This window comes from Sorex araneus, chromosome 1 (assembly GCF_027595985.1).
Source record: "Sorex araneus isolate mSorAra2 chromosome 1, mSorAra2.pri, whole genome shotgun sequence".
Classification (NCBI taxonomy): Eukaryota; Metazoa; Chordata; class Mammalia; order Eulipotyphla; family Soricidae; genus Sorex; species Sorex araneus.
This window is the reverse complement of record NC_073302.1, coordinates 393,249,249-393,273,419: the sequence shown is the minus strand read 5'-3', so window position 1 is coordinate 393,273,419 and position 24,171 is coordinate 393,249,249. Positions and strand designations below refer to the sequence as shown.

The window sequence follows — 24,171 nt, the reverse complement described above, 5'->3', positions numbered from 1 at the left end:
AACAAGTCTGTTAAGGTGCAGTTTTCTCAAGATCTGTCCACAAAGTCTATTGACCCTCAGACTATAAGTCACTGAGTTCTCTAGAGAGTTTAGTTGTTATTTAAGTATGTTTTCGAAATCTATGCTGTTTCTATCTTCCAATTAAAAGTAAAAATTACTTAGCTAGTATCCAAGGACTTAATCATCCCCCTGAAAATTTACAAATTCTCCTTTAAAGAGGCGAAGTATTTTCTTAGAGCTCATATAGTACTTGATAACAATTAGATAATATGAAATAAACAGAGGCTTGATAATTGAGACTTGTTCTCTTTGATACTCATGAAACACTGTTGAAACATGAATAAGCTTATGATATAGAATTAAAGGGATAATATGGAGTAGAACTAAACCACACTGCCTATGTATATTATATAAGTAAATGAGGGCTTCCAATTCCAGTTAATCTTTCAAGTTGACTTCAGCTGCTTAAATAAACCAAACTGAAATAGTAATACCTACTGACTACTGCAAGCCCTATTATCAAACCATTAAGTGGTGAACTAATAATTTATTTGGTTAGGGGGATTAGGTCACATCCAGCAGCACTCAGTATGTACTCCTAGCTCTGTGCTCAAAAAAACAAACAAACTGGAAGTTCTTGGGGAAATATGTGGTGCAAGGTATAGAACCAGGGTCTCCCATCTTTGAGGCAAGAAAAAAAAAACTTGTACTATATCTATGACCACTAAAATCATTTTGAGACTTTAAAGATTAGGGGTTTTATATAAAATAAAGCAGCAAAAGCACCATTGCCTTAATATAGCCACATTATATTTATAACTTTGTTTACCAGAATTCCCATATTTTCCATCAACATTGCAAGACATTTCCCCTTAGAAACACTTTGCATTTTCCTGAATATTTACTTAGTAAATTTTTCTCTGCTCGCAGTGCACTTACTCTCATATCTCTACTTAAGAAACGTCACTCATAATGCCCTTCTACAGATAATTTGATAAGAGAGAGAGAACCATTAGGAGAGGAAGAAAATATTGTTTGCCACAGTTTTTCTTAGAAAGAGCCCAGTGTCTTCAGAAATGCTTCTGAACTAAAGGCAAAACCTGAATGGCACTTGTGGATTAGAATGACCACTGAGCTGTAGAAATATTCACTCAACATATAAACTGATTAATAAGGAGAAAAGTTTGTTTCTCAAGTAACACCCAGGGAATAGTCAAAGACAGAAATAGGGACTTAATCATGTTAATCTATTTGCTATGCCAATATTCCTGATGCTTTACCTGCATTGTTCTTGATGACTCATTATGAAACACATCTATATTCCAACCAGAAATAAGAGAGAAAAAAAGGATAGAATCACTCCTTTGTATGTATATATTTTGCTTACATAATATTTGTCAAAGTGATAGTCATCTAATTGTCCTTAGTTATATAGGAGGAGGCTAGAAATGTGATTTTTTTGAGTCAGAAAGAAAGAGACAGACATAGAAAGATTGCAGTCATATGTGGAATATAAAGTAGCAGAGAGGTACGAGCTTGCAATGATGCAATTTCTGGCAGAAATTTCTCTGAACTTAGTTACTAAAATACTAAAATACAGAAATCCAAAACCGTGTGGCTGCTGTTGCGGCCACTCAATCTCATATCTCTTCATTCTCAGCAATGGAAAACAAATTATCAAATGCTTCCTTTTCAGCAGGTCTGACTTTGGGGGGAGAAACTCCAAACAATAATAGTGAGTTTTTTGTTGAAATATTGAATGTAATCAAAGTAGAGTGAAAGTAAAGTGAAATTTATCAGTTGCACAGGCGGGGTGGGGGGCTGGGGAAGTGAGGGAGTATGGGGGAGCTATACTGTGATTCTTGGTGGTGGAATATGTGCACGGTGAAGGGATGGGTGTTCGAGCATTGTATAACTGAGACTTAAACCTGAAAGTCCATGCTAAACCTCTACATATTTGAAATAAGAACTTCCATGCTTACTGGTAAAGAAAATTGTTTTTTAAGGTAAAATTAAATGGATGCATAGATTTAAAAACTAAAAGATGAGAGAGCCATAACAGAAAAATCTTGAGTACCTGCAGAAGGCTTTCAGTGTAACTAGACTTCAGAATTGGGCATTTGAGGCGACCTTGAACTAACTTCTTGAGAGAGAAGGCTCTGACTAGCATGTGAGTACCACCACAGCTTCTACAATGCACAACTTTTAAGCAAACAAGAAAGCAGACCCAGGATTCAGTTGAAAAGGATATTTTTAAAATCAGTATAGAACTAATTACGCTACTTATAGAAACTATAAAGTTTGCAATATGAGAGAGCATTTAGTTTGGCTTAATATAGTGTTAGTTTTAGCTGCTTGAAATAGACATGAAGTATGAATCACTCACTTAACTGAAATGTAGGCTAAATGTAACCATCTCAGATTTTAATAATTCCACCTAAATTCCTTCTCAGCCACGTTCTGTGTATTGACTCTGAGACATCTGTAAAGGAAACAGAATGAAATGGCAAATTTCTTTCCAAATGGACACTAGTTTCTAATGTTAGGGAAGACAGCAGATGGATAACAGTGTACTTCTGACAGATAGTAATATGCCTGATTACAAAATAATTCATTGCTGAATAGGCTTTATTACCAGTCATAGCTGTCATAGAGGAAATGTATTTAGAACCAAAGAGAAATAAACCAAGAGTCATCAGGAATCCCTATGTGATCCTCAGTGGTCCCCCCCCACCCCACAGAATGTAATCTTTCAGATATTAATTGGTACATAGGAAGGTCCTGTTACCAAACGTGATAGCCTCTCAATATCTATATTGCAAACTATAATGCCCAAAAGTAGAGAGAGAGTATGAGGGAAATTATCTGCCATAGAGGCAGGGGAAGGGTTGGGATGGGGAAGGGGGATACTGAGGACATTGGTGGTGGAAATGTGCACTGCTGGAGGGATGGGTGTTTGATCATTGTATGACTGAAACTTAAACATGAAAGCTTTGTACTGTATCTCATGGTGATTCCAAAAAAAAAAAAAAAGGCACCTGTTAGTGGAAAACTCCTTGTTGAACAATTTAGCCTTATACTTCCTATGCAAGTTACAGGAAAAGAAATGTTGGAAATATCTGGTCAACTGTGAAATGCAGAAACAAAGAAACATTGCCCTGCTATTTGAGCTATACAAAATTACTTCAGTTTTCTACTTATTAAGGGAACCTCTATGTTACTGATTATTTGCATGCAGAAGTCAGCTAATGTCCATAGATATTTTACATTGTTAGCAATATAACAAATATGAGAATATCTATTACAGTCAGACAATCCTTTTCAACACAAATTATGGCTTATAAGTGCTCATGTATCACATTTTAAAATATTTTAAAGATCAGATGAAACTAGTATATTTGACTTCTAACATAAAATTTGAAGTCTTCGTCTTTTTAATACTTTTATCTTCTGGGACAAGGCTTAATATCTCAGAATTCTAAATCTGCAACACTTTGGACTTATCTCTCCATTGCTGGAAAGGCTCTGGTAAATGGGCTTTTAGAACACATTAGCATCCCCATAATCTGCAACACCCTTAGTTATTTGTCTCCTGAGACTACCCTTCAGATAGGAGCTGGAGTGATAGCTAAGAGTCAGTGCACCAGCTTTGCATGCTGGAGGACCTACTTCTGTTGCTGACACAGCAAGGACATCTGAGCACTGCTAGGAGCAATCGACCACCTCCCCCTTCCCGTTAGTATAGCACCATGCTGGAAGTATCCCTGAACACCGCCAGACGTGTCCCCAGAAACAAATAAAAAATTCAAATAGAATAAATAAATGCAGTAGACTGAGGAGATATTCCTAAGGGCTGGAGTGCATGGTTTGAGTATGGGGAGCCAGGATCCAATCCCTGGTACTACACAATCCTAGGAAATAGTGTCAGGAGCAATTCCAAGCACCACAAACAAAAGCAGTTCCTCAGCACTGTTGTGTGTGCACCCCGCCTCCTGAAAAAAAAAAAAAGAGTAACTTTCAGGCCATTGGAATTACAGTCCTGATTATACATTCCATATCTCAAATTTTAATATCTATTACATATATAAAAATAGACACATAACAATAAAATATATACATTCTTTGTGCCAATTTTATTATGCAGAACTAAACACAATGTAAAACTATGTAAAATATCTCCTTAGTATAATAATACTTTTGAGCTGTAATTTGGTTGATGTTTCTTCTGACATCTTCTTGTTCCAGTTATTCTTCTCTACCCATGCAGGCTACTTTGATAACTTTCTATACACTGCTTCAGAAAAATGAACTGACATACATACAGGATAGAAAAAAAATCTTATAAATGTATGAGATTTTTAATTTACATCTTTTGATCTTTAAGAGCCAGAAACTATGACAAAAGTCTTAGAAGCTATATTAAGTTCATTTGTAGAGAAATAGATCAAAAAGTGTGCCTGATGTGCACTTTAAAGGGTTATCAAAAAGAAATGTCCTTCATGTTCTTAATAAACCAATAGTGCATTATCTATGATTTGTCAAGATTTTACTGGGATTGAATTTTACCTTTTATTTATCTAAACAATAATAGAATTATATTAACCAGTTTTGCTTTTTACATAAAATGTTATTAAAATGAAACATTTAATTATACTACATCAAGTGAATATGGAATTTGTAGGAAAACCTTTATTGCTATTCACCATCCTATGAATCTAAATTTTAAGGCCCTCATTCAATTTATTATTTTATCAAAATGTATTTGTGGTAAGGAGAAGGGTAGGAAAGACCTGAAAGGAAAAGGTTTTGATATTTATTTTTGTTTTAACCAATGCATGACACAAATTGTTTATAGAGTACTATATTTATTATGAACTTTTCAAATAAGTTATCTATAGCATTATTATGAGACAATGTTGTATCATATATCCTTGCAAATCTTGGTCTGCAATGGTAGTAAGTCAGCAAAGGTTTCTTCACAAAGGAGGTTCTAAAAAATATGTTATAGTTTCATGAGCAAGAATATTCTTGTTAAGAAAGTAGCTCAGTGATAGAGGACATGCTTTGAACTTTATGATGATCTTGGGTTCAACATCAGGCAGCATAAAAAAATCTAACAAAAAATAAAAAAGGAACAAATACACACACACATACACACACAAGCAGCTTACAAATCAGAAGTTATTTTCATATCATATGTATAAGGCGTTGATATTAAAAAATTTTGGGGGGGGGGCTTTTGGCTTTTGGGGTCACACCCGGCAATGCTCAGGGCTGACTCCTGGCTCTGCACTAAGGAATCACTCCTTGCAGTGCTCGGAGGACCATATGGGATGTTGGGAATTGAACCCGGGTCAGCCGAGTGCAAGGCAAATGCCCTACTGGCTGTACTGTCGCTCCAGCCCCTTCAAAATATTTTTTAAAGTCACACAACTCAGTAACTACAAAACAGAAACAGTCCAATCAAAATATGGATTAAACACCTAAACAGATACTTCAAAGACATATGAAAAGATGTTCGACATGTCTAAAGACCTGAATAAACATGTCTAAACACCTGAATAGATACTTCAAAGACATATAAAAATGTTCAACATGTCTAATCATTAGGCTAAAGCCAATTAAAACCACAATAAATTACCAATGACTCATGATAAAGACTGTATCAAAAAAGACTTGGAAACAAGAATTTAAAATGATGCTGAGAAAAACAAACGTGCATAATAGTTGCTGGGAGTGTTAATGTGTGCTTTTTGGAAAATGGTTATGCAGAATACTTTAAACACTAAAAAGTAACCACTGAATGATGCAACAATACCAATCCCAACAACTTTTTCTAAAAATATGAAAACACTAATGTGAGACTATTTTCACCTCTATATTCCTGACAGTATTATCCATAATAGCCAAAGCATCAAGCTATATGACCATCAATGGATGATTTTTTTTTTGCAGCCAAGGATTACTCATCTTTATTTATTTATTTATTTACTTACTTATTTTTTTTAAATTTTATTGAATCACCATGTGGAGGGTTACATAGTTCTCAGGATTATGTCAGTTATACAATACTCAAACACCCTTCCCTTCACCAGTGCCCATCTTCCATCACCAACCCCCCCCAGTATACCTGTCGCCCCCTCCCACCTCCCCAGTCCCCACCCTTGTAAGTGATAAGTTTCACTTTGTTTACGCTTTATCTCGATTACATTCCATGTTTCAACACACAACTCACTACTGTTGTTGGGTTTCCCCCCAAAAAGAAAAAGACAGTCCTATTGCCAAGGAGGCATTTGATAGTTCTCCATTGCTAAGAATATAGAGATATTAAGTCCCGCTGTTTGTTACATAACTTTTCTTTTTCCCCCTTGCCCCGCGCCACCGAGTTCACGTCTGTTTAGTAATCGCCACGCTGTCTGACAAAGGGAAAAAAACCGAAAAGGATGGTTATTTCCCATCATCAGCAGGCGTGGGGCTCTGGCTTAGTTGATAGTCCAGTAGAGTGTCTGCAAGCAGTTTCTGGAACCAAAGGTCTTGCGCTGGTATCGGCTCCGGCTCGAGATTCCACCAGCGTCCCACTGTTCCATGTACATAATTTTTACCCTTATATCCCATTCCCATGCCACCAGGTCTGTTTGCTTAATGGACATCACACTATAGTTGACGCCACGCCACGTTTATTCCCAAGAAAGAATATTTCTTCTCAGCCAGCGTGGGGATATAGCTTAGTTCAGTCTAGAGAGATGGCTACCACTTTGATTGCCTTCAATATTTCAGCAAAAGACTTACTATTCTTGTTAGGATCTCCCACAAAAGTCCGACCCATTAAAAAGGAACCATTACATATTGCTGATGCTAAGATGACATTAGGTCACGCGGCCGCACGACCTAATGGGTTTCTGTATAAAGTCCAGGGAAAGTACAACCAGAAATAACATCACTACAAACTTTTACCCTTTTATGGTGCTCATAAGATGGAGAAACCTAGAGAGAGGCTCGGCGTCTCCATTTTGCGTTCAGAAAGCCGTGGACCCTGCGCTGTGCTCGGGAGGAAGGGGTTGAGAGAGAGAGGTTAAAAGAATTGGGGGATGCCCGGTTTCCACTGTCTCAGCCCGCCGTGGGTTCTCCGATCCCGTGCCGGAATTAGTTCAGTGGGCTGCTTGGAGTCCAAGGGCGCTCCCTTGGGCTCCTCCATCATGCTTGCTCCGCAGCAGGGTCCAAAGGGAGGCCAATGGATGATTTAAGAAGTGGCATATACATGCACAATGAAACACAACTCTGCCATTAAGCATTATGAAATTGTGCTTTTTGCAGCAACATGGATGGAACTTACAGTGATTACAATAAGTGAAATAAGTCAGAAAGTAGAAAAACTTCCAGTGGTTTCGCTTATATGTAAACTGTACATAACCAAAACAAACTGACAAAATGCAACCATAACTCTTCAACTCTGTAAAAAATATGGCTACCAGAAGGGAAGAGGAAGTGGGCAGGGAGGAACGGATAGAGTCCATTTTATAGCATAATGAAACTAGTACTTTAATGGGTGCAGATTATAATGTATAATGTATGAGATTTATACACAGACTAGAGGTGTGAAACTGTACTCCAAGGATTTTACAAGATTGATCAATAAAATAAAACCTGTCAAAAATAAATTCATAAAACATATGTAAAAATTCAAGAGTGGGAATGAGGTACATAGTTCAGTGGTAGAGTACATGCCTTGCACATGGAGGCCCTGGGTACAATCAGCAACACTGGGAGCGGGGGCGGGGGGGGGGGTCCGGGGAATCAAGAGAGGTCTATATGGAGAATTATTCCACATCAGATGGGTCATTGGCAAAGAAAAGTTTATTCACTTAGAATCAAATAAAGAAAGGAACTTCACCTTCAAACAGTGAATATAATGGCCTTGGTCTGCTATCTAGGATGAATGATCAGAGGCCAAAGTATCTATAGCATAAATGTAAATTTCTGATAAGAAATTCAAATTATAAAAAAAAGAGATATCAGTGATAGAGACTAGAGTTGCCTATCTTCCTTATCCAAGATTTGCTAATGCCAGTATAATACCATTATGGTGGCCATAGCATATAAGGTTATTATTTGTAGTCTGATTCTCATCCATAAAAGTACACATAGAAACCGTTTTCCTAATCCTCTTATTCCCACTTTCCCAAAATTACTTATTACATAGCTTCACCCGATATGTACACTTATATGAGGATATTATAAAGTTACCAGCTCTGGAATTTAAATGAAGGTCATATTTAGGATAATATAGATACTCAAGTAGCTATTAAAAGTTATGTTGACATTTAAGATTAATTTTTAAGAATTGTTTGTTTGATAAACAATGTCTTCTCGTGAGCTTAGATTGACATTCTAACAATTTCGGACCTTCAAAGATCTTTAGCTTACATGTATTTATATCATCTGTGGTATTAGGACTGAACACGAGAGAAAAAGGCATCCTTGGTAAAGGGGCACTTTTTTCCTAAAATAAAAAATACTTTCTATAAACATAAAATAAACTAATTCCAAGGAGTTTCAGAGAAACTAAAAGCTTTAAGAAAACTTAACGATATCCTTTCCATACATATCAGCAATGAACTACCATTTTAAAATACAGCTTGAAATAAGAGTAAAGTGTATTTAGAAATAAATCATGAGTCAATAGTTCTTTTAATATGAATGTAACTATAGTAAATTATTATATCATAATCTTTGCTGAAATAGAATTATTGTCCTAACCACCCTAATGAACAAATAATGTAATTCTTTTCTTGCTTTTATTCTTTTTTTTTTTTTTTGCTTTTTGGGTCACACCCAGCGGTGCTCAGGGGTTACTCCTGGCTCTGCATTCAGAAATTACTCCTGGTGGTGCTTCGGGGGACCATATGGGATACTGAGAATTGAACCCGGGTCAGCTGCGTGCAAGGCAAACGCCCTGTGCTATCACTCCAGCCCACTTGTTTTTATTATTAGTCGTTGTAGTATCTGATATTTCTAACCATTTACTATTTTCCAGATAATATTCAAAGTGCTTTGACAAAGGAAAATCAGTGAACAATGATTCATCCTTCCTAATATTGTCACAACTGATCAATCTCATGTGACTAAAAATTTGTTTCATATTTTGCCTTTTGTTTTTATTTTAGTACCAGACTGGGCAGTACTCAGGGCTTACTTCTGACTCTACACAGGACTCTCTTCTGGAGGTGCAGGGGAACCACATGAGGTTGGCCATGTACAAGTCAGGAGTTTTACATGCTGTATAAACTTTTCAGCCCCAATTCCCATTTTTGTCTTAATCCCTCATTAAGTTGTTAATCATAAGAAACTTTTATTATCAATTACAATAATTTACCATACTTGTACTTTAGTCAGGAGTTTTGTATAGGTATGTTGAAAAAAACTATAGAGTTATTTAACTAAAATTCATATAGGTCAGGATTTCTGACCTTATCCATAGGCCTAGAATACTGCTTGGCATAAAATATATATTCAGGAAAAAATCTGCTGGAAAAAAATAATAGAGTATATCATAAACATGCAAATTCCTGAAACTAAGTTTTACATAGGTTTTTTGCTTCTTTTTTTATTGTATATGCTGCAAACAACTTAGATGTACTGAATAAAAGAGAAAATTAATCAGTCTTTACATACTAGAGGGCTTTCAATATTTGGTTTTCAAAGCATAACACTTTATTACTGTTGAGATTTGACCTTTGTCTATCATAGCGTGTCACCACAAAATTCAAGACAAGCAAATTTGTATCTATTCTGATTTAAACACAAACAACAAAAACTTGCTGAACAATAGGGACATCTGCTGGTTAAAAATCAAATGCTTCTTTGAAATATTATCTAGATGAATGAGACTTGGGCAATAACGTTTTGTATAACATCTATATTATGTTACAATAGCTTGTTATATTAAAGTTATGGTAAAAGGTATTATATGCTTGCATTATTCCAGAATTTCCAAAGTTCTAATACTGTGCGCTGTATGTTTGGAAAAACAAACATACAAAAACAAACTGACTCTTCTGTAGTTTGTAACAGCTGTCAAAGATTAGAAATGATTAGCATCCCGTTCCTGAATTAAATGCTTATCCTTAATCTCAACAAACACTTTAGTATTGACTAAGATAAGAAGCTGGGTCATATGCTAGTAAATTGATGCTGAAAGACCAGGCAGATGGTTCAGACATCCCTGGGCATTCCCTCTTTCAAGCAGAGTAAGTCAAATTCAATTGTCCGTGAGAGACTGAGTTTACCACTGATCAATGCCATGCTTTCACCATTTGATATATTTTACATAGGCCACTTGCTTCTTGCTTTCTACAAATATACTCATTCTACTAGCTGAACAAATGCCCTCCCACCTCTCAAAAAATGGCTCTGAACTCCTCTAGTAAAATATATTTTCTTAATACTCACATACTTCTTAAGTTTTGATAGTTTTGATTGGGTTACTAATATACAATCGTCCTCCCTTTTAGTAAAAGCTATAAAAGAAACTGTTTTATTTGGAAACCGAAATAAAACTTTTTTTTTCTTACTTGTGGAGTTTCTGAAGTTTTAGTTATCTATTCCCCTAATTGAAATCAGAAAAAATTATTTTTTTTTGGCTGAATTCTATTTAAAGATATACTGGTAAAAGAAAGGATTCAAAGAGGGCAGGGACCAGGCTGAAAGATTGAGAGAATGTGGAAATCAGACATTGACATAAAATAGAGGGTTGAGAAAAGGTTATATTATACAGTGCCATAAGCCAGAGAAATGACGTGAGCAGTCTAAGCAAGAAAAGGGCCTGCAACGCTGGATTGGAAGGGGCAGCTTGCATAGAGAAGGGAACCAGGTAAAGTGTGGTTTGAGGACCTGCACGGGATGGGAGATGTGCGCTGAAAATAGAATATCGACCAAATACGATGGCCTCTGTTGCAACCCACAACACCAAAAAGGGGAGAGAGAACAAAAGGGAATGCCCTGCCACAGAGGTGGGGTGGGGTGAGGGGGATGGGGTGGGAGGGTGGGAGGGATACTGGGAACATTGGGGGAGGGGACTGGGCACTGGTGGAGGGATATAAACAAAATGCAAACATGAAAGTTCATAAGTTTGTAATTGTAACTCATGGTGATTCACTAATAAAAAAAATTAAAAAAAAAAAAAGAAGAGGGCCTGCAAAGGACCTCTCTAGGCCTACCTAGGGATAGTTTGTGAATTACTCTATTCACATAAGAATACTCATCAGTGTTCCAGAAGTTCTGGAAGCCCTTCTGATCTAATCTATCAGCAGTATTAACAGGACTCAGAAACTCTATAGAAAAATAGACAGTAACAATTTTCCACTATGAACAAAAATCCTTATCCTATCATGCAAAACTTTCTGTTTCGTATCACACCATCCAGGACACGAGACAATAATAAAACAACAGAACTTGCCTCTGAACATTTGAAATATTTTATATTATCATCTTTTCATGAAAGAAAGGTAATTTTATCAATAGCCAACCACTGATGAAATTCATGAAAGTGTTGGTTCTGGAGAGATGGTACAGTGGAAAAGGTGCTAGACTTGCATGCAAAGACCTAGGTTCAATTCCCAGCATCCCATATGGTTCACTGAGCACCACCAGGAATAATTTCTCAGTGCAGACCCAGGAGTAATCTTGAGTATTGCCAGGCACAGCCCCAAAACAGAACAAAACAAAAAGAAGTCATTAAAGCATTATAGAAAATCTGGAGTACAACAGAACTTTGATTTTTTACTTATTTTCCAACAAAGTTAAAATCATAACCAGCAAATGCTTCAAGTACCAATAGAACTAGTCTAATACTATGTTTTATAACTCCTACTGGGATGGAACTATATCTTTAAAAATCACATTCTCTTTTTTTAATAAAATATTTAATTCTGAATTAGGAATATCCTAGAATATTAAGAACCACACATTTCAAAGCAAAATTGCCTAAATAGTGAGTAGGAATAACTTCAAAGTATATATATAGAAAGTTGCTTTAGGATTCAAATTGACAGAGGTGGTTTCACACTGATAACTCAATTTTAATGTTATCTTTATACACTCAAATTTTTTCATTGTAGATTTAATTTCAAATTATATAATAACCTAATATTGAAAAATTATCTTTCCCAAGAATTAGGTGACCTCAGAAAAAAAATGTAATTATAAAATTTACCTCAAAAGATAGAATTATGAGAATTAATTTTACATTTTAAGGGAACTGCTGGGTACAAGCTCACCTAAGATTCTGAAGAAGAGAAAAATCATAAAAACCAATTCAGCTCTTACCATCTTCTGTCTTATTGAAAACAATCCTATCTGGCTGTGTTTTATGAAAAATGTGTATAATTAGAAATCACTTCCTCAGAAATGTTAATGCTCACAATTTTACCTATGTAATTATTATTTCATTAGAACTGCTTTGAGTAGTTTAATTGCATTACTGGTTGGAGCTTATTAGTTTCTATTTTTAAGTGCTTACTACATATGTCAGGCTTTGTGCAAAGGACGTCACCTACTTAATTTGGGAAATACACTTTATTATCTCCATTTTTTAAGGCAAATGGAACTGAGAAAAGAATACCATATCCATTAGCAGCAAAACCAAGATTCACATACAAAACCAAGATTTGGATCCCAACATCCATAATGCAATAACATCTTCCTTCATTGGTACGTTACAGTTACAAAACTTTCACGTTTGAGTTTCAGTCATACAATGATCCCTCCACCCGTGCACATTTTCCACCACCAGTGTCCCCAGTATACCCCATCCCACCCCGTCCCACCCCTCCCTCTGTCTCTATGGCAGACAATTTCCCTCTTACTCTCTACTTATGAGCATTATGGTTCGTAGTATAGATAATGAGAGGCCATCATGCTTGCTCCTTTATCTACTTTCAGCACACATCTCCCCTCCTGAGCCATACCTCCAACCGTCATTGACTTAGTGACTCCCTTCCTTCTCTATCCCAGCTGCCTTCTCCTCCAGCTCATAAGGCAGGATTCCAACAGTGGAGCAATCTTCCTGGACTGTCTCTACTGTCCTTGGGAATTAGTCTCTTATGTTATTTTATATCCACAAATTAGTGCAGTCATTCTATGTCTGTCCCTCTTTTTCTGACTCATTTCACTTAGCATGAGACTCTCCATGACCATCCACTTACAAGTGATAGCACAGCGGGTAGGACATTTGCCTTGCACACGGCCAACCCGGGTTCGATTCCTCCATCCCTCTAGGAGAGCCCAGCAAGCTACCTGCACAGCAGAGCCTGGCAAGCTACCCGTGGCACATTTGATATGCCAAAAACAGTAACAAGTCTCACAATGAAGACGTTACTGGTGCCCACTCAAGCAAACTAATGAACAACGGGAAGACAGTGCTACAGTGCTACATCTTTCCTAACAACTCCATTGTGCAGATGTACCAAAAGTTCTTCAAACAGTCATCTGTTCTTGGACACTTGGGTTATTTCTAGATTCTGGCTATTGTGAACAGTGCTGCAATGAACATACAGGTGCATATGTCATTTCTACTGGAGCACATAATTTCATGTGTGAAAACAAAACAATTCAATGATATATGTCATAGCCCAGTAGGAACCAAGAATTCCACTGACTATTCCATATAGTAATTAGTAATAAAGATTAATAATAATATAGGTTAGTAATGATAAAAATTAGTAATATAGATGCAGTATGTTATAACTTCTACCATATGTGTAAACACAAAAAAAGGGGGTCACAGCAGGGCTCTATCTCTCTCCCACGGCCCAAGTTCAGTAGTCTCATGCAGCTTCCCCCACCCCAGGGAGCTTGATGACGATGGACAGTTGAAGGAAGGAATGAAGGCTAGACTGGTTGGTCTCAGTTGCAGTTTATTCCATTCCCATTTCCATTCTCCTCTGATTATCCTCCTGCTTCTTCCTCCCCCATGCTATTTCATTTTCCTTCTTGCTCTGAATCTGGATCATGACTGGCTTCTCCAGATCTGGCACTGAAACCCTCCAACCCACTCTTACAGCCTAGTTAAATCCCCCCATGAGGGTTTGGGGCTTACACATAGGTGTGGTCACAATCAATAGGGCTAAAGTTCTTTCCCTCAGGGGATGCTGCTTCTAGGACAGATTCTCTTTCGGCAGGATGACCCACCCAAGGGAGGAATCCCAAGGGTGTGTTTCTCCTCTCCTTGTCCAATTAACATATAAGCATTCATAATATTAATTATTTTGTATGGACATAGTAAGAGATACATTAAGCTTATAGAATTGCTCTCTTGGGGTCATCTCGAATCTCAGACTACAGTGCTCAGGCCAGATTAGTCTTTCCTATCCCTAGCAGGGTCCTAGTCTCATCATTGCTTTTGGATCATGACAACATTTGTCCATGATTAAGCTCGTAACTTATAGTTAAGAATCGTGTCGCTTTGGCCTGACCCATATCGATGACAGGATAGCTCACAGCTTGCCCTGGGTCCCTTCAGTTCCTCGTCGGGACCCTGCTTTTGGGGTGCTAGGAACTAAGGGCAACCAAGGCTTAAGTTGAGAAAGCAGAGGCTCGGGAATGAATAATATTCAAAGCCAATTAAATCCCAAGTTATAGAGCATATTAGCAGCTGTCTTCCTTTGTTCATACAAAAAGGACATTGCTTTAGAGTAAACAATTCAAAAGACATAAGGAGAGGAGAAAGGTAATATTAACTTATAAGAGTTCAGTGTCCTAGAAAGATCTGACCTTACAAATTAACAGAGTCTAATTAGGGGGAAAAGCTGATTAACTGGTTGGAGAGGAGAGCATAGAGAAGTGATTACAGATAAACAAAGGAATGGGAGTGACTCGGGAGCACTGTGATAGCTGTGACCTGATAGAACTAAGTTCCTTGCAGCAAGGGGAAAGGACAACCCAATGATATCCTACAACCATATATTTTTGAAAACCTATCAAATGTGCATTTCCAGAGCAACAAAAAAAAATCTAAAAACTGGCTGCTATAATTTGTTTTCATTATTAAAAAAGACCAGTGCCAAAGAATATTTTGTGAAAAGTAGTTCAGAACATAGGCCCTGTATTGAGGCTTCAATGTGACTCTAAAAATTGTTGGCTGTGAGCCTTGAACACATACTTCACTTCTTTTTAAAGTCCTCTCTAAAGTAGATTCACTTGTAATAACTGTACATTGTATTTTGCACTAAGAATATTAAATGAATTTAATATAAATAAAGCACTTAATTGACACATAAGGACTAAAAATTGTTGGCACACAAAGCTTATTTAGCCCTTTCATGCTTTCTATTAAAAATAATATTTTAAAATAAGCTTAAGATCAAAGCAAGGACTGGAGAGACCGTACAATGGGTAAGGCACTTGCTTTTCATGCAGCCAACCCTGTTTTGCTCACTGGCATTACATATGGTCCCCGAGCACAGCCAGATATATCCCCCAACCACCCTAAAAAAAGAGACTCAAAGTAAACTGAGGGGAAACTACAAAGATTTCCTATATGTCCCTGCTTCCTACAAATGCTGCCTTCTTATCAACATTCCCCATCAGAGTGCTACATTTGTACAAATGATGAACCAGTATTGACAAATCACTCGCACCCAAAGTCTATGGTTTACATTAGGGTCCACTTGATGTTCTACATGCCATGATTTGATAAATGTATACTCATATATATCTACTATTATTATCACACATAAATTCTACTATTTCTCCCAGTGCCCTAAAGCCCTGACCAAGAAAAACAACAAAAAAAATTTTTTGGCTTAAATTTTTCCCATTCCAAAATGTCTTGTAGTCGGAAACATATAATAAGTAGTCTTTGCAGATCTTCTTTCACTTAGTAATATGCACTTTAGGATGCTTTATGTTTTTTCATGTCTAGATAGGTTGTTTATTTTTAGTGTGGGATAAACTCCATTGTACAGCCCTAACAATGTTTATCACTAAAGACACCCACTTTTTGCCAATTACCAACAAGATGACTATCAATATCTCCATTTGCATATTTGTGTGGTCACAGGCTTTCAGTTCATTTAGGTTAATAGCAGGAAACAATTGCTAGATCACACACTAAGACTATGTTAAAATATCTTAAGGAATATTTTGTACATCTCTGCAGTTTTAAAAACATAGATGTTTTGCTGCTGAATTTTACAAGTTCTTGATGTATCTTGGGTATGAACTTTTATCTATTTATTTTGGTTTGGGAGCCATCCCCAGTGGTGCTCAGGGCTAACGCATGGCTGTGCTTGGGAGACTTTATGGAGTTCCAGGATTGAACCAGGGTTGGTCAAATGCAAGGCATGTATCCTACCTGCTGGACTATCACTCCAGCCCCTTAACCAGGCAAATATTTTCTCCCAGTCTGTGGGGTGTCCTTTTACCTTAGCCATCATTTCTTTTTAAGTAGTAGGGGCTTCTTAATTTGATATAATCTCATTTGCTTATTTTACTTCTGTTCACTTGGCCAATAGTATTGAGTCATTGAAAATGCCTCTAGATTGTACCCTAAAAGGCTCTGTTTTCCTCAGTATAATTTATGGATTCAGGTTTAATATTGAGGTCTTTGGTATACATCAAATTTGGAGCAAAGAGGCCACTCTGCTGGTGGGTTTGGAGTTGGAAGGTTGTAGGCATGAAATTCTTAGGAGTATTGTAAATCACAGTGCTTCAATAAAAATAGAAGGAAAAAAACATGTTAAAAATACTCTTAAAGAGATAAAGTCATGCAATTTGCTACATTGTAGATGGATCTGGGGAGTACCATGGTGAGTGAAATCAGTCAGAGGGAGAGGAACAGATAGAATGATCTGTCTAATGTGGTATATAAAGAAACCTCATAGGGGAATATCAAATGCCCAATGGCAACAGAAATGAAGAGCAGAAGAACCAGTCATCAGTAGGAAGCTTGACACTGGGGCAGGGGTGAGGGTAATAAGTTGGGGAAGGGAACACTATGACTATGCCACAGAGGCAGGCTGGGGATGGGGTGGGAGCGAAACTGGGGACTTTAGTGGAGGGTAATGGGCACTGGTGAAGGGATTGGTTTTGGAGCAATATACTCATGAAACTCAATCATAAATATCTTTCTAATTGGGTAAATAAATATCTTTGTAAAATGATCCAATAAAAAAAATTTTCTTAAAATGTTACCATTTCTTCCACAGTCTGTACCATTTTCCATTCCCACCAGCAATGTGAGTTTCCGATTTCCCATGTTCTCATCAGTACTTGGTGGTGTCTGTGTTTTGCATTTTAACCAGTCCAATGGCATATAGTCATAGATTATGGTAGTTTCGTACTGTTTTTGAGAAAAGGTTTTTGTGAAAAAAAATGCTCCCAAAGAATAGTACACTATTTATGATTGGCTTAATCTAAACAAGTATCTTTCTAAACCCGTTACAATCTTCAGTTTGCTCCCCCTTCCTGCACTATTTCACTGATGAATTAATATCTTTTTGGTGTTTCAAATAAACTTGGAAGTATAGGAAGAAGGGGCCTGAAAGAATAACTGCAACTCTTGAAATAACAAAGTAACAAATGTTTACGTCATTCGTTACTTAAAACCACTAGACACGCTCACTCATTTTTCACTGTTCAGGAAGTGAGTCCAGGCCCTCACACATGCAAAGCAGGTATTCTAATCCTCGAGTTCCCATATCCTTCAGAGCCCCATCAGGCCTTTTTAACTTTTCATATTCGCCTTGTGACACTAGTGTTTCACAGACCGTTAATGAAATCCAACATTTAAACTTGTGACATTTCAGCAATGAAAAACAGTACAATGCCAGGAAGATATTTTTGCGGCACAATCCACCAAGGTTCTATTCCTGGCACTGCAAAGGGTCCCCCAGTGATCCTTGGGTATAGAGCCGAGAATAAACCCTGAGCAGGGCAGGACGTGGCCAAAAACAAAAGTAAAAGTCAATCAGTCTGGGGTGAAAAACTGGAAAAAATAAGGGGTGACGTACTAAATGGAGTTCCAAACCTTGTAAGTTTTCAAAAACAAAAACCATACAAAATCCCGTTAGCCAAGGTTTTTCTGAAACCCGGGACCGGGGAAGGGCTCGAGTACCATACCGTAATCTCTGACAGCACCCAGGAGGACTGAGGCACGGGACTAAGCATCTTCCTAGACACTCCCTTGGAGCAAGAATCACATCGCACGCCCGATTTAAGAGAATATGGCAAAGGCGACTGAAATGTGTAAAGCCAGAAATATATAAAACCACTCCCAGGTTTCTTTACACTCACAAGCCGCTTTTCCAGCGGTTCCCTTGCTCCGAACCCCGCGGATAAATTATGACCACTGATTCTGCTCGTGAATCGCACATCTACGCTTGGCGCCAAAGGATTATGAGCCTCTTTCTAGCAGCGGCCGGAGTGGAGCGCGGAGGCTTCCGAGTACGAGGAAAACAGAACTGCCGATGATCGCTACCGCGCAGAACTGCTCGCAAATTGCAGCACGCCGGGACAGTTTTTCGCGCTCCGAAAAGGCCGGAAGTGACGCCACCGCCGCACGCCGGCCCGCCCCGAAGGGGAGGGGGGCGGAGGGGGAGCGTGCGGGGGCTGGGGGCGGGGCGCGGCCGTAGCTCCGTTTCCGGTGGCTCGTCGCGCTCGCTCACTCCAGCTGCAGCCACTCTTGCCCGTGGCTGCTTCCTCCATCCTGGTATTTTTTGGAGCCTCCATCCTGGTTCTTCCAAAGTGCCCGGACCCAAAACAGGAAGTAAGTGCGATGGAACCTTCAGGTCCCAACCGCCGCCAGAGCCGCTCCGCCCAGTGGCGCCTGGCCGGCCCCCTTGCTCCCCGCCCGGTCCCGCCGGCCGGCGCAGGGTGCCTGTTCCCGGGCACCGCGGGCGGAGCCGGGCCTTCGTGACGCTGTCGCAGCGGTGCCCACACGCTCCGGCCAGGGCCTCCCTTTCGGGGCCGGGCCTGCGGCAGTGGCTCGGGCTGGAAAGCCGGGTTGAGAGCGGCCGCCCCTGCATCGCAGCGATGTGGCGGGGGCGGAAAATGGCGGCGGCTTCGGAGGAGCTAAATGGCGCCGGGACCCCTGGGGGTGGGTGAGGGGGGGTGGGCCGGGAGGTTTGGCAAAAAAAGAATCGGACCCGGCGGTGCAAGTAAGGAAGCCTTACTCCGCAGTCTTAGGAGGTTCTGGATTTGTTTTGTGTCGGGGGTTGCCTTGTACCGTGGGTTTCGGTTACGGAGAGATGGGCTCGAGAGGGATCGAGTTGGGGTGGGTCTCGGCCCCCCTTCTTCTTTCTTTTTTTAAACCTTTGGAGCGTCTCTGCACTTCTCCCACCTTTCGGGGGACACTCATGCTCGGCTCTTCACGATCCCGGCAGAGGCCATCGGGGTAACGGGCAGAACTCCCACCAGCCCGGGGGTCCTGGACGGGAGCGCGAGGAGAGGCGCAGCGGAGCCGCGAACTGTCAGCCGCGCCTGCGACGTGGTGGTTGTCATCATCATCATCATTATTATTATTATTACTATTATTATTATTATTCATTATTTTTGCCGGGTCCCAGGGAAGTTTGGGAGAATGTCTAACTGCCGCTGGGACCTTCAGGACAATAGACGGTGGTTTGAGAGTTGAGCCGGGGCTCGGGCGGAGCACTGTGAGGGCGGGCAGCGGCCGAGTGCGCTTCGTGCAGGTTGCCGTGTGCGGGGCGGAGCTGGTGTTTTCCCTCCTGGGTGCAGCCGGGTGCAGGTAGGAGGGGGGCGGTGGGTCCCCGGAATGGGAGCCGGGGCTCCCTCTCCCTGCATGGATTTGGCGATGGAGTGTCGTCGGTGCCTTTCCCGTCGATCGCTTGTCGCCGTCCCGTCCGTCCTACCCCCCCCACCCCACGACGGGACACGCGAGGCCAAGCGTCTCGGAGCGGCCGACCAGATGCTGTTCCTGCAGGATGACTTTCCCGTGTCCGGTGTGGACCGACAGGAATAAAGACAGGGGGCGGGGGTAGGGTTTTTGTTTTTATTTTCAGCCTTTGACTGATCGCGACGGCTTTGATGATTAAATTAGTGGAAGACTATTAGTCTTGGGCCTTCGTAACTGAAACCCCACTTCCAAGAAAATACTCCCTTGAGTTCAAAGTTTTACAAGCAGTTTTTAATTTTACTCTGATCAGGTTCTCCCCCTCTCCCCCATTTCTACGATTTTAGGTTTTGGGGGTTTTTTTGAGGGAGAGAGAGAGCTGGATGTTTCAGAATTGTATCTCAAACCTTTAAGGATTACCGTAGTTTAATCTTTTTTATTTTATTTTATTTTTTAAAAGAATTTCGAAGACTATATACCACCACTTCATTGTTTAGGGGTACTCTGGTGTCGATGCACCAGAAACTGTGATTTTGCGTTGGTTAAGTTTTATTAGGTCATCTTTCTTTCGAAAATTTGAGTACAGTAATTCAGGAAAAAATTAGTACCTTAAGAAATTGCTTTCTGAGTGAGAGTTAATTGGTTTTTAGTTTGTGGTGTTTTATTTGCTTGTTTTGGAGGTTCACTCCTCCACAGGGCTCTCACCTGACTCTGTGCTCAGGGATCTGGAACCACCTTACTGGTGGGAATGGAAATCCGGCCGCCCTAGCCAGCTGTAGCTGTACTATTTCTCTGGCCAGAATTGTTTCCCACCCCCCCCCACCCCCCGCCCTTCATTAACCAGGGTTTAAAAAAAAAAAAACTGGATCCTAGCTAAAATCATATTGTTACAGTTTTTGAAGAAATCTACATCTCATGTTTTGATATTTTTGTTATTTTTGTTAAAAGTTTTATCTCATTAACTGCCAGGATCCTAGCTGCTTTTTATAAATTAGCAATGGTTTCTTTTAAAAGCTATTTTAGTTGATAGGCTCGCTCAAAATAGATTTTCGGGGTAACTGATGTAAAACTTGCATATTTTGCCTGAAACTCTCTCAGGTGTGTTGCTCTTGAGGGAGATGTAGGAGCCTTTGCACTCTTAAAAGCGAGGCTTGGAACTATTCAGTTTGTATTGGGCAGTGCCCGCTTGGAATTTTAAGTCCATACGAAGCAGTCCTATGAGTAAATACTTGATACATAAACATTTCTCACTGCATGTTTAGAACTTTAGATGTGTTTGTGCTAAAGCATTTATAACCTGAAGTTAAAGTTAACCATTTTGGAGTTAGGATTTGAGCTTTGAACAGCTGAGCATGACTAGGAAATAACATCTGGTAGAGAATTCTATCACAAGATATGTATTCTCAAGTTATTTTTAAGTTTTCTTTTTTTTTTTTTTAACCTAGTGCCTAGGTCAAGACCAGGTGTCATGCATAGAAGACTTGTGCTTTGCCTCTGAGCCACAGCCTGGGCCCTTTGTTTGTTTAGAATTTAAGATGGGTTATTTCCTTTCAACCAAAGACAGTTGAAGAAATGAGTATGTTTCTAAGGTAGATGTTACTGGTACTTACGTTAGTAAAACTAGTTCTTATCTCCTCCACAAACTGCTTACCTTTTTGTTCCAATTTATATATTCAGTGTCTACAGGCTCTTATTTTTATTAATGTTTGTAATAAATTTATATGTCCCACATGCTCCACTACATTGGCTTGCTTCACATCTGTAAGAATGAATAAGCTAACATGAAACGGGTGTCCCTATGGATATTTGCACACACTTTTAAAATATCGAGAATCTGGAAAGTGCGTGTGTGCTTGTGTGTTTAAGTATTGTGGTCCTGGATCATTTGTTTTCAACACGTGTCAGTTGCAAGGGCATCAGAATTTTAGAAGCAGCAAGAATTCACTGCATATTTTATAAAGAGACAGCCTATTTATAAACAAGGTATAACTTGTCTTTTCAAATAGCTTTTTTTCTTAATAGTTTTCTCAAGGCACTCATTTGTAGCATTTTCCCCCATATTCTGTGAATTATATACTTCTGATTGTTTTGTGATTTCAGTTTGAGAACTTTTATGCCCACAAATCTATGGGTATAAATCTAGGATGTTGAGTCTGTTAATATAACATGTATAGTTAAGCCAATGTTTGTGACATGTTTGCTTTCATACAGCTGTCCACCTTCGTATTTTTCTTTTGTGAAGATCACAAATAGTTTTTAATTTTTGCTTTTATCCCAGAAAGGTAAATAATAAATAAAAGATGGAACCAATTACTGTGTCTGCTTTTTCAATTTTGTGGAGAGAGCCTGTATCATTAACTACACCAAAAAACTGAGAATGAAAGAACCTTAGTTTATGGACAATTCAGTTGTGTTTCTTTATGTGTTCAGAGGGAGTGTTCTTGTGGTTCCTTGGTTTCCCCCATCCCAGCCCCTCCCACATTTTTTGATTATGTGCATTTGTCTGATGATTCTTTAAAGTCTTGGACTATCAGGAAATTTTTTTTTACGAAAGGTGCTTTGCAGTGATACTTGTAGGTTAGTACTTGTTGTGGAAATGCACTTTTAGAATGGTAGTGATCATTCCATGTACTTCCCTTTTGAGAGATGATATTATTTTACAGAAAGCTCAGTTTTTAATGAAATCTTAAAATGTAACCACAAATACACATAAGTTCAAAATAGTACATTACATATTAGCGATATTTTATTGACAATTTATGAAATGCTACACCTTAAACCATACTGAAAGTAACATTTTCAATTTATTACTGAAATAATAAATGGATAATAAATTCTGTAATATTTTAGTGGTAATTTTTACGATTTTAAAACCAATCCATAATGAACATATCTTAAATCATTATGCTCCATGTTTGTTTATATTTCTGCTTCTCAATCTTTTCCATGAAGTACATGCAAGGCCAGCAATCTAGGACCACAGTAAGCGCTTTCAACTGAGTGAAGTGTTAACTGTCCCGTTCTTATCATGAATAAAATCTTTTAAGATATTGACTTAAGGTTCACTGTACCTATATTCAGGATGTAGGAATTTGCTTATTCTCTTCTATTAAGACTTTAGCAAAGAATTTCACCGTTCAAAAATAAAAATAACATTTCAAATTATTTTTGTATGATTTGAAAATTTATAGCAGATTCCCATATAAATACAAAGGCACTAGTAGCTTATTATGGAGTCTGTAGTAGCGTAAACTCAAAGTAGTTAGTGGTTAGGTGAGTGTAGGTACCATGTACCCAATAAATATGTAACAACTGTTAGTATTGGAAAATGCTTATTTAAAGTTAGGTGAATGCTTATTTAAAGTTAGGTGTGGAGAAAGTTACAAAGAAGGAATATGTATAATAATGGATCAGAAAAAAAAAAATCTAAAAACGTGTCCTTATTGCCATATTAAACTGCCAGCAACTGGGCTGGAGCAATAGTACAGTGGGTAGGGCATTTGCCTTGCATACGGTTGGCTCGGCTGTATTCGGCCGTATTCGATTCCCAGCATTCCATATGGTCCCCTGAGCACTGCCAGGAGTAATTCCTGAGTGCAAAGCCAGAAATAACCCTTGTGCGTTGCTGGGTGTGACCCAAAAAGCAAAAAAAAAAAAAAAAAAGCAGAAATTCTCAAAGCTAGTTTCTCAGTTTCTCACTCATCCAATAAAAACTTGGTTCTGGAGCTGGGACGATGGCTCAGAGGCTTAAATATTTCGGGCAGTTTCCCTGCATGAGGCCAAAATAGCGTTTAGTCCTCTGCACCCTAGATGGACTTCTGAACTCCTGGATCACAGAGCCAGGAGTAAGCCCTGAACAGTACGAGGTGTCACCTCAAAACAAAACAAGTCAACAGGCATGGAAAAGCATGAGGGGTGGAGGGTGGCGGGGAGACCAATGCAGACAGCCCTACAGTCTGAAGTCCTGGTGGAGGGAGAAGAAAACTGGTGCTTGTTAGAAAAATATAATCTGCTTTTCAAAGTATACCACCAGGTCTCGTCTCTCAAAACAATTACAACTCCTAAGCATCGTGTAAGTTTTCCAATCTCCCCAAGTGATACCTATCTTTAAGCACTGATATTAGTACTGTGCTTGAACACTGACAACATTTTTGTCTACAAAATTTATACCAAAACTAGGGGCTGGAGTGATAGCACAGTGGGAAGGGCACTTGCCTTGCACATGGCTGACCCAGGTTCGATTCCCAGCATCCTATATGGTCCCTGAGAAGTGTCAGGAGTCATTCCTAAGTGCATGAGCCAGGAGTAACCCCTGTGTGTTG

General features: G+C 39.1%; 1 protein-coding gene across 2 annotated transcripts in view; it reads left to right on the top strand.

The window, feature by feature from the left end:
* Positions 1–18,612: 18,612 nt before the first annotated feature.
* Positions 18,613–24,171, top strand: part of DMTF1 (cyclin D binding myb like transcription factor 1) — a 51,518-nt gene continuing 45,959 nt past the window's right edge. For both annotated transcript variants that reach the window (XM_055124763.1, XM_004602152.2), the window contains exon 1: positions 18,613–18,763. The gene's annotated coding sequence lies outside the window, so the exon portion shown is untranslated. The remainder of the gene's footprint in view (positions 18,764–24,171) is intronic.